This window comes from Crocuta crocuta, unplaced genomic scaffold, assembly GCF_008692635.1.
Source record: "Crocuta crocuta isolate KB4526 unplaced genomic scaffold, BGI_CrCroc_1.0 scaffold70, whole genome shotgun sequence".
NCBI classification, from domain to species: domain Eukaryota; kingdom Metazoa; phylum Chordata; class Mammalia; order Carnivora; family Hyaenidae; genus Crocuta; species Crocuta crocuta.
The window spans coordinates 18,114,456-18,131,928 of NW_027528417.1; the positions used below are offsets into that span (position 1 = coordinate 18,114,456).

The following is a 17,473-nucleotide window of genomic DNA, read 5'->3' on the forward strand; positions in this document are numbered from 1 at the left end:
GTGCGGGGCAGCCCTGGGGTCCCCCACGCCCGGCGAGACCCGGGCAGGCACGTGCCTAGCCCCCCGGGGGCTGCTGGGCTGTGAGGATCCGTTACGTGCGCTGAGCCGGCTGGGGTGGGGAGTTGTGTCGCGGTTTTACGAGATGAGGAGAAGGGCGAGGGGACTTGAGGAACGAACGCCTGTGCTTTCCGGCAGACAGTACTGCCAGGCGCCCGAGGCTCGTGCCCAAGCTCGCGTCGTGGAGCGCGCTTAACGTAGAGGCTCGCTGGAAGTACCGCCCGGAGGTGTCCGCACACTCCCGGTGAACCCCCATGAGAAGCCTTGCAAGCTTCAAGGGACTGAGCAACGTTAATCCTCTTGGCGTTGACTTAAAAGAAGGCAGCAGAACGTGAATGCCTTGCTCCTGAAATAAGGGTTGTGGTGGAAGGACAGGCCCTATTTAGTAAAGAGGACACTGAGACAGGGTGCGTTGATTCCTTCTTACCTAGCATTTTCTTCCCCCACGCCTTACCTGGGTCTCCTCAAATAAAAACACATTCGGATAGAAATCCTTTGGACGTTGATGACTAGAATTATCAGGGTTATTTGCAGCGTTGGTCACTTTGAGATCCTTCTATAATGCCAATTAGTTTTTACTGATAAAGTGAGGAAGTTTTGACCTCAGTGTTCCACTCATTTGCTAAAACGCCTTCTTAGCATTTATATGTTACGTATTGCTTCAGTTAATGAACTGTGATTGCTCTTTGAGCACCCTAGTCCAGTGTATTTAGTGCAATAATGATATACGTTTCGAATGATACACATATAGGGATATACTTTGTGAAGATGATTTATCTGGGAAGACCCAGTTTTGATGATTCATTGAAAAATATGTTTCTGGTGCCAAGGTGGCTGCTGAACTGGTTTTTCTTTAGGACAAAAGGTCACTAGGATTCTACTGGGGAAGGTTGAATGTGAAATATTGCTGAAGGCAGGATGAAACAAACACTCTGGAGTTTGAAATATATTGAATGTGAAGTTATTGTGCTTGAAATTGTACATGTGTGTGAAATTGTGGTATAGGGAAAGAGCAGTGAAATTAAGAAAACCAATTTACGGTACCATCAAAAAGAACAAAATACTCAGGAATAAATTTAATAGAAGGTGAAAACATGTCATCTAAGAACTATACATCATGGTTGAAAGAAATTAAGAGAGCCAAATAAATAGGAAGATATGCCATGTTCACAGATCAGACTTATTGTTAAGATGGCAACATTCCCCAGGTTGTTCAACAAAGACTCCAGAGTGAAAGTCATATACTGATTTCTTCAGTGAAAATTACTTCTCCTTAGAAGGGCTATTTAAACTGGATTTATGCTTGTGATACAACATGTATAGTAGGCCATGAACTTTTGTTGTTGCTGGTGTGGGATAGTGTTTTGCTGTTTCATTATCTGTTGTTAGGTAATAAACTACTCCAAAAGTGAGTGCATTAGAACAGCAGCCCTTTAATTGTATCTCATGATTCTCTCAAGCTGTTGTAATCAGATGGCAACTGGGGCTGTGTGGATGGCACTTTAATGTTCTCTCATGTGGTCCCTCTCTCCATGATGGCATCTCATCTTCTAGGTCTTCTCTCTGTGGTACTTTCCCCAGGTCTTTCCTCAGAGCTCAGGTCTCGGAAAGGGATGAAGCAGAAGCTGCCAGGACTTCTTGATGACTGGGCTTGACGTCCTGTTAACTCATTTCTTCCCAGTTTTTGGTCAAAGCAGTCACAGACCGAGCCCTGATTCAAGGGAAGGGGGCACATGCTCCTTCTCTCGATGGGAGCATTGTATGCCCACCCATGAGGCATGGAAATATTGGTTTCTGTATCCATTTTCTATGCTGCTATAACAAATTACCGCAAAATTAGTGGCTTAAAACAGCACAGATTCATTTTCTTAACAGTTTTGTAGTTCAGACATTGACACAGGTCTCACCAGCCTGAAATCAAGATAACAGGGCAGTGTTCTATTCTGATGGTGCCTATTTTCTTGCCTTTTCTAGCTTTTATAAGCTGCCTGCATTCCTAGACTTGTGGCCCCTTTCATCTATCTTACTCCTAAGTCAACAACATCTGTCTTACTTACTTATTTATAATTTTTAATTTACATCCAAGTTAGTTAGCATATAGCACAATAATGTTTTCAGGAATAGATTCCAGTGATTCATCCCCTATGTATATAACATCCAGTGCTCATCCCAAGGGGAAAGGCGTCTTCCTTAATGCCACTTACCCATTTAGCCCACCCCCCTACCCACAACCACTCCAGCAACTCTAATTTGTTTTCTGTATTTAAGAGTCTCTTATGGTGTGCCCGGGTGGCTCAGTCAGTTGAGTGTCCGACTTTGGCTCATGTCATGATCTCACAGTTCTTGGATTTGAGCCCCACATCGGGCTCTGTGCTGACAGCTTTGGATTCTCTGTCTTCCTCTCTCTGCCCCTCCCCTGCTCATGCTCTGTCTCTCAATAATAAATAAATGTTAAAAAAATTAAAAATAAAAAAGAGTCTCTAATGTTTTGTCCCCCTCCCTGTTTTTGTATTATTTTTGCTTCCCTTCCCTTATGTTCATCTATTTTGTATCTTAAATTCCACATATGAGTGAAGTCATATGTTATTTGTCTTTCTCTGATTAACTTATTTCGCTTAGCATAATAACCTCTACTTCTATCCACGTTATTGCAAGTGGCAAGATTTCATTTTTTTTGATTGCCAAGTAATACTCCATTATACATATGTACTACATCTTCTTTATCCATCTGTTGATGGACATTTGGTCTCTTTCCATACTTTGGCTATTGTTGATAGTGCTGCTATAAACATTGGGGTGGATGGGCCTGTTCGAAACAGCACACCTGTATCCCTTGGACATATACCTAGTAGTGCAATTGCTGGGTCATAGAGGAGTTTTAGTTTTAACTTTTTGACGAACCTCCGTACTGTTTTCCAGAGTGGCTGTACCAGTTTGCATTCCCACCAGCAGTGCAAAAGAGATCCTCTTTCTCTGCACCCTGCCAATATCAGTCATTGCCTGAGTTGTTAATTTTAGCCATTCTGACTTATGTGAGGTAGTATCTCATTGTGGTTTTAATTTGTATTTCCATGATAATGAGTGATGTTGAGCATTTTTTCATGTGTCTGTTAGCTATCTGGAGATCTTTGGAAAAGTGTCTATTCATGTCTTTTGCCCATTTCTTCACTGGATTATTTGTTTTTTGGGTGTTGAGTTTGATAAGTCCTTTATAGATTTTGGATACTAACCCTTTATCTGATATGTCATCTGCAAATATCTTCTTCCATTCTGTTCGTTGCCTTTTGGTTTTGCTGTTTGTTTCCTTCACTTTTTATCTTGATGGGTTTCAACAGTTCATTTTTGCTTTTGTTTTCTTTGCCTCTGGAGATGTGTTGAGTAAGGAGTTGCTGTGGCCAAGGTCAAAGAGGTTTTTAGCTGCTTTCTTCTCGAGGATTTTGATGGTTTCCTATCATACATTTAGGTATTTCATCCATTTTGAGTTTATTTTTGTGTATGGTGTAAGAAAGTGGTCCAGGTTCATTTTTCTGCTTGTTGCTGTCCAGTTTTCCCAACACCATTTGCTGAAGAGACTGTCTTTATTTCATTGGATATTCTTTTATGCTTTGTCAAAGACTAGTTGGCCATACGTTCGTGGGTCCATTTCTGGCTTCTTTATTCTGTTCCATCGATCTAAGTGTCTGTTTTTGTGCCAGTACCATACTGTCTTGATGATTACAGCTTTGTAATACATCTTGAAGTCTTGGATTGTGATGCCTCCAGCTTTGGTTTTCTTTTTCAAGATTGCATTTGTCCGGTCTTTCTTGTGTTGCCATCTCTATGGTTCTCTCTTTTGCTTCCCTCTTCTACTTTTAAGGACTTTTGTGATTTCATTGGGCTCTCCTTATTTTAAGGACAGCTGATTAGCAGTCTTAATTCCATACACAACCTTAATTTCCAGACCTGCACAGTGTCTGGATGTTAGCATGTAAATATCTTGGAGTGGGGTTAGGGTTTAAGGAGTTTTTCTGCTACCACAAGTTGCCACTTTGGAGACCAGCTACCTCACTACTTCACTGAGCATTGGCAATGTATGCTGTGACTTATGCCTTTGAGTTGTCCATTTTGGGATGGTGAAGGAGAAGGAGTGGGATTTCAGTTTAATGGTAACCTAAATCAGGCATTGAATTTACTTAGATATAATGTGGTGCTCTAAAGAGACTGAATGGATGCCATTGTCTTTCTGATGCGAAATGCCCTTTGTGTGAAGGGTACCAAGCAAGTATTAACCAAAATGTTGTCATGATGATAACAACTATCCATATTGTAGAAAATGGCCATTTGTTATATTAGGAATTCCTAGTATCAGTGTCTAAATAATATTGATTCTGGAAGTGATCATCGTCTGTAATGTGGTGAATATCAGTGACAATTCCTGCCTTTCCAGATGTGAACTAAGGCCAGGCCCAGGCTTTACCAGCAAGCAGCTGTGTAGCCTTTAGCACATCACTTTGCCTCTGAGTCATGGCTCCCACATATGTAAAATGCAGATAATAATACAGGACTGGTAGAAGATGAATGTGTAAATGGTGCCTTGTGAGTCCTCAGTACCTGCTAGAAGGAGAAACTTGAGAAGCAGTGATAGTGAGAATGACTTTAGATAAAAGGACAGTAGCATCTCCTACTTTGTCCTTTTCCCTAGTCCATCATAGACACCATCAATAGTATTCTCTTCCTCTTGCACTCATCTGCTCCTGGTGAAAGTCTGTTCTAGTAGGGTTGAACGCTAATCCTGATATGCTGCTTTGGAGAAGAGTATGTTCTCCCCACCTTGGGCCACACCTTTGCTTTCTCCTCTGCAGTGCCAAATGCAAAACTTAGAAGCAGAGCCCAACTGCCTGAGTGTTGCTGACTCTTGGCACATGGGACACCCAAGTAGGTCTTCCTACTGGTGGTGGCAGGTTATAAAAGCACAGGAGAGGAAAGTATTGCTGCCAACAAGTGTTCTTCCTCCTGGTTTCAGAGAGGACCTCCCAACAATGGTTTCTGTTTTTAGTGTGTCCACGGGTTGTGCCTGAGCTTGTTACCCCAGGGGGTCTCATCTACTTCCAACAGATGCATTACTAAAGCTTTAGTCCTTCAGTTCACTGTTAGCTTTGAGACCAGGATTCTACGTTGTTTGCCCTTGAAAAAAACCTGTGGAGTTAACCTATATGAAGATATAGATTTCAAGCAAGAAACTAAAAAGACATAGGTCAGTGGAACAGAATAGAAAACCCAGAAATGGACCCACAGCTATACGGTCAACTAATCTTCGACAAAGCAGGAAAGAATATCCAGTAGGAAAAAGACAGTCTCATCACCAAATGGGGTTGGGAAAACTAGATAGCAACATGCAAAAGAATAAAGCTGGACACTTTCTTACACCAAACACAAAAATAAATTCAAAATGGATGAAAGATCTAAATGTGAGACAGGAAACCATCAAAATCCTAGCAGAGAAAGCAGGCAGCAACTGCTTTGACCTCAGCTGGAGCAACTTCTTACTAGACATGTTGCCAAAGGCAAGGGAAGCAAAAGCAAACATGAACTATTGGGACTACATCAAGATAAAAAGCTTCTGCACAGTGAAGGAAACAATCAGCAAAACTAAAAGTCGGCCTACAGAAGGAGAGAAGATATTTGCAAATAACATATCAGATAAAGGGTTATTATCCAAAATCTATAAAAAACTTATCAAACTCAACATCCAGAAAACAAACAACCCAGTTAAGAAATGCGCAGGACACATGAATATACACTTTTCCAAAGAAGACATTCAGATGGCTAACAGACACATGAAAAGATACTCAATATCACTCGTCATCAGGGAAATACAAATCAAAACCACAATGAGATACCACCTCACAGTTGTCAAAATGGCTAAAATTTGGGTGACTGGGTGGCTTCATGGGTTAAGTGTCCAACTTTGGCTCAGGTCGTGATCTCATGGTTTGTAGGTTCGAGCCCCACATCAGGCTCTGCACTGTCAGTGTGGAGCTTGCCTGGGATTCTTTCTCTTCCCCTCTCTCTCTTCCTTTCCCCCAGTCATGCTTTCTCTCTCAAAAATACATGAGTAAACTTAAAAAAAAAAAGAATGGCCAAAAGTAGCAGCAAAAGAAACAACAGGTGTTGGTGAAGATGCAGAGAAAGGGGAACCCTTTTGCACATTGGTGGGAATGCAAACTGTTACACTCAGTCTAGTATGGAGGTTTCTAAAAAAATTAAAAATAGAACTACCCTATAATATAGCAATTACACTACTAGGTATTTACCTAAAGGATAAAAAAAATATAGATTCAAAAGTGTACATCCACTCCAGTGTTTTATAGCAGCATTATTAACAATAGCCAAACTATAGAGAGAGATCAAATGTCCATCAACTGATGAATGGATAAAGAAGGTGTGGTGTGTGTGTGTGTATGATGAAATTTTTAAAAATATTTATTTTTTTTTTAGAGAGAGAGAGAGAGAGAGATAAAGCACAAGTGAGGGAGAGGCAGAGAGAGAGGGAGACACAGAATCTGAAGCAGGCTCTAGGCTCCGAGCTGTCAGTCAGCACAAGACCCTGATGTGGGGCTTGAACTCAAAAACTGTGAGATCATGACCTGAGCCGAAATCAAGAGTCGGACACTTAACTGACTGAGCCACTCAGGTACCCTTACTTACAATGGAATATTATTCAGCCACCAAAAAGAATGAAATCTTCCCATTTGCAATGATGCGTATAGAGCTAGAATGTATTATGCTAATGAAATAAGTTAATCAGGGAAAGATAAATGTCATATGTTTCCACTCATATGTAGAATTTAAGAAACAAAACAGATGAACATATGGGAAGGTGGGGGAAAAGAAAAGAGAAAGAAACCACAAGAGACTCTTAACAATAGAGAACAAATTGAGGATTGAGGGAGGGAGGTGGGTGGGAGGTGGGGTAGATGGGTGATGGGTATTAAGGAGGGCACTTGTTGTGATGAGCACTGAGTGTTGTATGTAAGTGATGAATCACTGAATTCTCCTGAAACAAATATTGCACTGTATGTTAATTAACTAAAAGTAAAACAAAAACAAAAACAAACAAACTAGAAAGTCTAAGAAGAAGCATGCATGTTTAAACTTTTACCATTTAGGAATATTTGTGGGTAACATTTATTGAATGCTAGGCCTTTCCATATGCCTTTGTATCTTTACAACTCTGGAAAGTAGGTGTTATTACTCTCATTTTGAAAAATAAGAAAACTAAGAATAAAAAAATCAAGTTCAGTAACATGCTTAAAGCCATAGTGTTACCAAGATGTAGAAATCAGGATTCGAACTGAGAGCTGATTTCAAAGTCAGTGTTTTAATATATCAAGGCAAAATGTTTTACTGCTGCTTGAAAATAATTTAAAAAAAAAAAAAACTAGATATTTATGTTAATTTGGTACTGGGGAAGGATTTCGGCTTTACCACCCCACTGAGGCAGGGAGATGTGTGATTCATCTTTATATCCTTAGCTAAAAGCTCAGTGCTAAAAGCACTGTTCATGAAAAAGCTCATTCTTTTGTTTGCTCTATTTAAATGGATTAGAAAGCACCCTGTTTTGACCTACACACTCTGCCAGACTTCCTGGGTCTCACTTTCTTCTGTGTAGGACCTATTTGTGATTCCTTTGACCAGCAGTACTCTGCCCACCTATCTTAATCTCTGGGGCTTACCTCAAGCCTGGTCTCCCTAGGAACCCTTTGTAGAATAGGCCAGACCAGGCCCAACCTCCCTCCCTTTTCTGAACACCTGTGATAGTTGGTGTTCATCTCATGCACGTTTTTGAGCATTTGATTTCAGTCTAGCTTGGATTTTTCTCTTTCTGTTCCAAATACTGATACATACTTTTGTTGTTGGTTGAACATGTTCTGAAGTCTTTTCTAATAACATGACTGTGTCTTACTTAAGGGTAGAAATCCCAACTAATATGGCCTTGTGGGCTAAATTAAACACATTATAGGAGATCAGGAATCACATGTTTAGTTAAACAGCGTTTATTCCCTGAATTTCCTCTTCGCTAACATAGGGTGATAATTATACCAGTCCCTCTGCTTATTTTGTAAGTTGGAATGATACTATGTACTGGAAAGTGGTTAAAAAGAAATCCTTTGAGGACTATAGTAAAAGGAACTCTCTGAGTATAGAATGACTGGCCCTTGACATATAATGCATAGAAGAGAAGGAAAATTCCGCTACTCAAATGTGGTTTTCCCTTCAGCTGTGACATGAGCATTTTCTCCCTCAGTGCCTGGGGAAAACCAAACCAGATTTTAAAGAGAAAGATAATGTTCATCATTTCCTCTGGNACCCAGCACTGTTCATGAAAAAGCTCATTCTTTTGTTTGCTCTATTTAAATGGATTAGAAAGCACCCTGTTTTGACCTACACACTCTGCCAGACTTCCTGGGTCTCACTTTCTTCTGTGTAGGACCTATTTGTGATTCCTTTGACCAGCAGTACTCTGCCCACCTATCTTAATCTCTGGGGCTTACCTCAAGCCTGGTCTCCCTAGGAACCCTTTGTAGAATAGGCCAGACCAGGCCCAACCTCCCTCCCTTTTCTGAACACCTGTGATAGTTGGTGTTCATCTCATGCACGTTTTTGAGCATTTGATTTCAGTCTAGCTTGGATTTTTCTCTTTCTGTTCCAAATACTGATACATACTTTTGTTGTTGGTTGAACATGTTCTGAAGTCTTTTCTAATAACATGACTGTGTCTTACTTAAGGGTAGAAATCCCAACTAATATGGCCTTGTGGGCTAAATTAAACACATTATAGGAGATCAGGAATCACATGTTTAGTTAAACAGCGTTTATTCCCTGAATTTCCTCTTCGCTAACATAGGGTGATAATTATACCAGTCCCTCTGCTTATTTTGTAAGTTGGAATGATACTATGTACTGGAAAGTGGTTAAAAAGAAATCCTTTGAGGACTATAGTAAAAGGAACTCTCTGAGTATAGAATGACTGGCCCTTGACATATAATGCATAGAAGAGAAGGAAAATTCCGCTACTCAAACGTGGTTTTCCCTTCAGCTGTGACATGAGCATTTTCTCCCTCAGTGCCTGGGGAAAACCAAACCAGATTTTAAAGAGAAAGATAATGTTCATCATTTCCTCTGGCTTTGTGGTATAATTTTAAAAAGAAGCAGAAGAAATGAGTGAAGAATGAACATTATGTGGTTTTCAAAAGGGCTTTACAATTGTTAATAAAAATAATACATGGTCTGTGTTTAAGGTTTGGAAGAGTCAATATTAAGATGTCAGTCCTCTCCAAATTGATCTGTAAACTGAACACAACTGCAGTCCTAAGCATATCGAGTTTGTTTTTTTAGAAATCAACTACAGAGTCTAAAATTTACAATCAGCAAAAGTTATTATAGTAAGCAAAGAGAATTATAATAGTCAAAATCTTTTGAAAAAGAACAAAGAGGAGGACTCACACTACCTAATTTCAAGACTTACTATCAAGCAAAGTAATCAAGATGGTGTGGTGTTGGTGAAAGGAGAGAAAAAAGAATCATGGAACAGAATAAAGAACCCAGAAATAGTTCCACACAAATATGGTCAATTGATTTTAGACAAAGGCATGAAGGCATTTCAGCAAAATACAGTGTAAAGGCAATTTCAACAAAAGGTGCTGGAACAATTGTACATCTATGTACAAAAAAATGAAACTTGACCCTTACCTCACCCCATATACACAAATTAACTCAAAGTGGATCATGTACCTACATGTAAAATCTAATCAGAAGTCTGCTAGAAACATAGGAGAATGTCTTTGTATTCTTGGTTGGACAAAGAGTTCTTAAGTTGACATTAAAAGTATAACTCATAGAAGAAAAAAATTGATTACTAGACATCAAAATTAAAAGTATTTTCTCTGTGAAAAAACACTGTTAAGAGAATGAAAGCACAACTGACCGAAAAAATTTTTTGAATCACGTATCTGACAAAAGACTTCTATCCAGAATATGTAAAGAACTCTCAAACTCAACATTAAATGAAAACCAAACAACCCAACTTCAAAATGGATTAAAAAGACTGAATGGATACTTTCCCAAAGATGAAACATAGATGAAAATAAGCACATGAAAATATGGTCAATATCAGGGAAGTTGCAAACTTATTAGAGTAGTTAAAAAATTGTCAATACCAAGTCACTGTGAGGATGGGAAGGGTCTGGTGGGAGTGGAAAATGGTATGGCCACTTAGAAAACAGTTGGCAGTTTCTCACAAAATTGAGCATATCCTTAGGTCCTACCCCAAGAGAAATGAAAACAGACACACAAGAATCTGTATGTAAATGCTTATAGCAGACTAATTCTTAATCACTAAAAACTGGAAACAACCCAAATGTCTCTCCCCTGGGGAATGGATAAAACACTTGTGGCACATCTGTACAATGGAATATTCAACAATGAAAATAAGTGAATTATTGATACACATGACAGCATGAGTAAATCTGAAGTACATTATGCTTAAGAAAGACACCACACCCAAAAGGGACATACTAAATTATTTCATTTATTTGGCATTCGGAAAAGGTAAATTAGGATGGAGTGGTCGCTCAGGGTTAAGGGTGGGGAGGAGGTGGTGTGACTACAGGGGTTGATGGAACTATTCCCTGTCCTGATTGTGGTGAAGGTTACATGGCTCCACGCCAATTGTCAAGCCTAGAACTGTATGCCAACAAGAGTGAATTACACTGTATACCAGTCTAAGAATAAATTTTAAAAAGCATTACCAAACAGAAAAATACAGAAAAAGATACATGCTCGTTGCATAATACTTGGAAAAGACAGAAAAGTACAAAGAAAGTCCACAATTCCATCTCCTAGTTACAGTCACAGTTATTCTTTAAGCATATGTTCTTCTAGGTTTTTTTTCCCTTGGCAATTTTACATTCCTTTGGCAATTTATATCATTTTACATGATATGATCTATCTCTCTTGATATATATCATACATATTATTTATGTAATTATATAAATTCTATTCTGCTTTTTAAAACTATACGATAAATTAAACTAAATTTTAAGTAATTCCATATATTATAAAACACTTCCATGAATAACATTTTAATATATTTATGATTTTTCACTACATGCTTATAATATAATTTAATTAAATATTGCCCTAGTGTCGGTCAGATAGGTTGTTTCCAGTTTGTCAGTGTTATTTTTTCAAAAATGCAAGAAGAATCCTTTTTTTTTAAGTTTATGTATTTATTTTGACTTAGAGCATGCACTAGCAGGGGAGGAGCAGAGAGAGGGAGAGAGAAGGAAACCCAAGCAGGCTCCACGCTGTCAGTGTAAGCCCACGTGGGGCTCCACCTCAGGAACCGGGAGGTAATGACTTGAGTCAAAATCAAGAGTCCAGTGCTTAACCGACTAAACCACCCAGGAGCCTCAAGGAGCATCTTTAGTCAGAAATCTTTGCATACATTTCACATTCTTCCAAAAATTTTTTTAAAGAATAGAGTTCCAGCAAATGTTATTATTGGATCAAAGGGTATGAGTATTGAGTTTAAAAATATATTTTGAAAAAAAAATAAAAAAAATAAAAATAAAAATATATTTTGATCAAATTACCTTCTGGGAAATTTATACTATTTTAGTGATACATCAACAGAGTGTGGGGTTCTTGATTTTACCAGATCTCTTTATCAGCATTTGGATTCATCTGTTTCCTCATATGTCAAATGGGATGAGAGAACTTCTCTTATAGGATTTTGAAGTAATGCATGTTAAGTGCATGGCACAATAGCTGCAATGTTGTTAGCCCTTTTTGGTGATATTATTATTATATTTAATGTTTTTTTCAATGTTTGTTTATTTGGAGAGAGACAGAGTATGAGTGGGGAGGGGTAGAGAGAGAGGGAGATACAGGATCTAAAGCAGGCTCCAGACTCTGAGCTGTGAGCATAGAGCCCAATGCAGGGCTTGAATGCACAAACTGTGAAATCATGACCTGAGGTGAAGTCAGACGCTTAACTGGCTAAGCCACCCAGGTACCCCTAGAAGTGCTAAAAAAAAGCTCCCNTTCATCTCTTACTGCCATTACTATTGAAATAATCAGCTCTTTTCTAAGAGTTACCTGGTACCCAGTTATTTCAGAATCTGTTGTTCAAAATAAAGAAAATGTAGTCCTTTATTGGATATTTGATCTTGGTGAAATGATAAAGGTCAGTGCATGGAATATAGGATTTGTAAGAGCTGTACAGTTTATTCATGTAATGAGATTCAAATGAAATAAAGAAAACTTCCAAGATTTTACTGTCTGCCTTATCCCTAGAGTTCTGTAAACTGCAAAAAATATAATTATGGTCATTGCTGGATGTGTGGAATTGCATTTACACTGCCATTGTGGATTTATGTGGTTAGCAAAGATAGCTCTTATGTTCGTAGGTGTTGTGATGCTAGCCAAGCATTCATGGCTATTCATAACTGAATGAATGGGTAAAGAAGTTAATGTTAAGTGGGAAAAAGAGCTTCCATATGGAGAACCAGGCATTTTCTATATTGTTGGTGGGAATGTAAACTGGCACAGCCATTTGGGAGGGAAATTTGGCTATATATAACAAACTGTTGCTTAAAAATTGTCTTGTTTGCTGCCCTGTAATTAGGACTTTCAGACTCGGTGTTTAATTGGAGTTACATATTCATAATACCTAATGGAAGAGAAAAAAAAAAGAGCTTTCATAAGTTTTAGCATCTCAAATTATATTACATTTCTTCCTCTTAATTTTTAGGTATTTTCTTAAAGTACTTCACATGCAACACTAATAAAAAATTGGCTCTGAGGATTACTAAACAGAGCAGCCTCTAATCTTAAGGGACTTTCTGGTATAATCAATTCGGGAAAACGTTTGGCAGTTTCTTGCAAATTAAATATACACCTCTCCTTTGAGCAATACCACTTGTAGGTGCTTGGCCAAGAGAAATACAGATGTGTGTCTACACAAAGACCTTTACATGAATGTTCATAGCAACTTTATTCATAAAAGCCCAAATTGGGATAAAACCTGAATGTCTGTCAGCAGGAGAATGGACAAACTGTGGCCATTCATAAGACAGGATACACCTCAGCAATAAAAATAAATGAACTTCTGATACACACAATGTGGATGAATCTGAAATGCATTATCCTGAGAGAAAGAAGCTAGACACAAGAGTACAAACTATATGATTACATTATATGAAGTATTTACAAAGGCAAAACTAATCTCTATTGAAAAATCACTTTAGTGGTTGCCTGGCAGTTAGGAGCAAGGGTTGGCTGGGAAGGGACATAAAGGTACTTTCTATAGATGGAAATGTTCTATATCTTGAAAGGAGTATGGGTTACATGGATGTATCCATTTGTCAAAATTCATTAAAATGTACACTTCAGATCTGAGTATTTCAATATGTGTGAATTTTACCTTCTCCCTAAAAAATCAACATTTTTTATTTTTATTTATTTTTTAAAATTTTACTTTTTAAATGTTTATTTATTTTGAGAGAGAATGACAGACACAGAGAGAGACAGAGATAGAGAATGAATGGGGGAGGGGCAGAGAGAGAGGAGAGAGAGAGAATTCCAAGCGAGCTCCACGTTCAGTACAGAGCCCTACACAGGGCCCAGTCCCTCAACCATGACATCATCAAGATGTTGGATTCTCAAACTACTAAGCCACCCAGGCGTCCGTATTTATTTTTTTATAAAAAAGGGTTTCCAGTTTCTCCTTGGCTAGTTGCAAGTCTTACTCAAATTTTAGCTTGAATTATAGTTTATAATTCTAAACTATCTATACTATATAATTGTATATAATTCTTCTAAAATTAGAAGTTTATATACAAACTTATCTGTCACTTGTTGGATATTTCATATTGTGCCCTTTCTTTAAATCTTGGAGCATAACATTACTAAACAAAAACATTAAGCATGAAGAACCAAGATAAATACATTATGAAAAATCGGCCTCTCTCTGAGTATACCATACTCTGCATGGCACAGTTCAGAAAGTTGAACTTGCTTTTCCCCAAGTGGTAGTAAGGGGGGGAGGTCTTCGTCAGATCATGACAAAGAACATCCTTCATCTTAGAATCATGATATGGTACTTGCACCTGATCTTTACAAGTGGTTCAGGAGACATACATTCCTTCAGGACTTGAACATTGATCATTTGCTGTACCAACCCATGTTGCCTGCCTAGATAGTGACTTCTAGTGGCTGTAGTTTTAAGTCGCTGGATTTTATTCCTCTGCAGTTTAGAGAGGTTGAAAAAGTGGGAGGGAAGATTGTGGCCTGAAATAAAGTTTCTTAAGAGCATTGTTTAAAAAATTTATCCTTGCCTATTATTTTATTTTAATTAAACATTCAGTGGCCTGATGTATGTCTCATATTGTGATTCCTCTAAGAAAGAAAAAAGAGTCTGATTCCCACTGAGTCTAGGATTTCCCTCTCTACCCCACCTACTCATCCCCCAGTTTCCCTTTGTTTCCAAATGAGTAAGTCCAGTAACTATTGGGCCTATAATCCTATGAGCACTCACCAATCCAAGGGATAAACTCTCAGCAATGAAATGACCTTGAATGAACTTCAGTGAGATTAGCTCAGAGAAAGGATTAAACACATTTATGTGAGTACAGTGCTGACAGTAACGAAGAGAGAGCAAAGTGGTACCATTTCCTGGGATCCAATGGCCTCCTGGTGCAGGAAGTGTGGGCAGCAAGACCCCAGATACTTACCTTACACCTCGGTGCGGATCACAGAGGCAGAGATGAGGGCTTACCACCACTTTCTGGGAAGTTGTATCAGGCTAGAATACATGGCAAAACAAGGTACTGTGAAAGCAATGATGCCTTTCTTTTATGTATGTTTTGTTATTCATCCTCATTCTCAGTGGAATAATGGTTTAACTAACAAAGTTTACATTGAAACTTACTTGCAATACTGTTTCAAGTTTGCTAAAAAGGACTTTTAAAAATGCATTAATCAGCCATAACAATATTATAGATGGCTATTTATCAAAAAATTCATGTTGAAAAGAGATGACCAAATATCTTGGAAAAAAACAGGTTGTAAGATGCAATGTGTAAGTATGAGTCTATTTGTTTTTTAATTTTTTTAATTAAAAAAATTTTTAATGTTTATTTATTTTTGAGACAGAGGGAGACAGAGCACAGGCAGAGGAGGGGCAGAGAGAGAGGGAGACGCAGAATCCGAAGCAGGCTCCAGGCTTTGAGCTGTCGGCACAGAGCCTGACACAGGGTTCGAAGCCACGAACCATGAGATCATGACCTGAGCCAAAGTCAGGCACTTAACCGACCTAGCCACCCAGGCACCCCAGAATGAGTCTATTTTAAAAGCATATATATCTATACATACATATGAGATATTTATTTAATTTGGGGTGAAAGAGTGATAAGGAGTTTATTTTTCTTGTTTTTGTTTAATTATGTTTTTTATTTTATTTCCGATTATATTTATATATTTGTGTGTGTGTATGCATATATACATATACATGTATATGTATAAAGCAATGCAAACAAATATTGAGCTTCATCTTATGGACAAGAAGGCCAAGTTGGTTTCTCTTTATAAAGAGCAATTACACTTTGAGGACACTTCATATTTGCCTCTTTTGCCAGCAGTGAGTCTGCCTCATCTGAATCTTCCATTTCATGAGAAACATTAATTCTCCACTGCTGTCTTTGGCACCAATTATTCTTCAGGATCAAGACCTCTGGCAAAGCCTTTTGGTTTCTCAGCAGCATCTCTTTTGTTCTTTGACTTGCTATCATCAGATTCACTGTCAGATCAAGATTTTCTTTTTGTACCATCTTTTTCTTTACCAGCTTTTCAAGACTTAAGAAATGCTTCAGGGATGCCTGGGTGGCTTAGTCAGTTGAGCATCAGACTTTGGTTCAGGTCATGATCTCAGGGTTCGATGGGTTTGAGGCCCACCCCCATACCCTGCTTCAGATTCTGTGTCTCACTTTCTCTCTGCACCTCCCCCACTCCTGCTCTCTCTTTCTCTTTCTCTCAAAAATAAACAATAAAAAAAGAAAAAAGAAAAAAAGAAATGCTTCAAGTAACTCTGGACAGTCTAATTTTTTTAGGTTTCCAAGTTTTGTCAGCATCTGTAAATCCCTTCCAGTTCAAGAAATGCCTCACCTTCCCATTCACTACACATTGGTCTGGTACTTTTTTTTTAACCTCTGCCTCTTCTACATTTTTACTCTTTCCCTTTTGTTTCTTTCCCATTTTTTGCATTGTAGTATTATTGGAGGGCTTTTTTTCCCTTCAGACTTGAGGAGCTATTATCACCGCCTTTGAGCTGCTTGAGCAGCTCGGGGTCAGGGTCTGCAGCTTCCCTGGCCCTGGCCTCCTCCAGCCCCAGCCCACCCNCGCTAGGGCCAGACATTTTTTACTTCGAAAAATAACCAGCATATATTGCTTTTGTAAAATGCAAATACGAATCCAGGTAATGAACCTCATGTTCCTGAAGAAAGATAAGTCTGAAAAAGTAATGTTAAATCAGAAATGTTAAGACTTCACTGAAAACACTTCACTGAAAATGAATTTATAACAGACTGGTGGTTTAAGAGTAGAAAAAAGAAAAGCACTTCCGTTCAGTGGGCTGAGTGAGAAGGAACAGCATTTCTAAGTATAAGTATGCCTTACATGTATTTGGAAGCCAGTGAGACATTGTCTAAAGGCTGAAGCAACTACTTGTTTCTAAGACTGCTGCTTTTATGGATGGGCTTGTTTTTCTTTTAAATAATACCACCCCCCTCTTTTTTTCTTTTCTTTTGTTTTTTTTTTTGGCCTTGAAAATGTTTATAATACATTCCTTCCCCTTGGATCACAGACTAGGAAAAGTGATTAAACAACTGTCTTTGTCTCTCATTACTCTACTTCTATTTGGAACCTATTTCTTAAAGAGAGGGAAATTACTTAATAGAGATCATCATTGTTGCAAGACAGTTTCTGAATTCATGCTTATACTATATACCATACATGTATATAGGATATAATACATATACTGTGTTATCAAAGACAAGGGGTTACTATGTATTTGCTACATAGAACAACTTGTTACATGTTACAAGAAAGAACAACTTGCTAATCAGATTTTGCTTTCCATTCATAAAACACCTAGGTACTTACCTGTGCATGCACAAATCCTACAGGGCTTGAATTCAAGTGTAAATTACTGCCCTGATTTTAGTAAGGTTGAGTCATAAGGGCTTTACAGTTTTGTTAGTAGTGAGGAGAAGTAATTTGAAAGAAGATTATGAAGAATTTCTGAATTCCAAACTGGCAGCATTATGTATACATTGTTGCTTTTCTATCCCTCCCCCCCCCCCCCCCCCCCCACCAC

General features: G+C 38.4%; 1 protein-coding gene across 1 annotated transcript in view; it reads left to right on the top strand.

Moving 5' to 3' along the window:
* MCF2L2 (MCF.2 cell line derived transforming sequence-like 2) overlaps positions 1 to 17,473 on the top strand; it is a 200,840-nt gene that overhangs the window by 1,137 nt on the left and 182,230 nt on the right. The gene's annotated exons all lie outside the window — the stretch shown is intronic.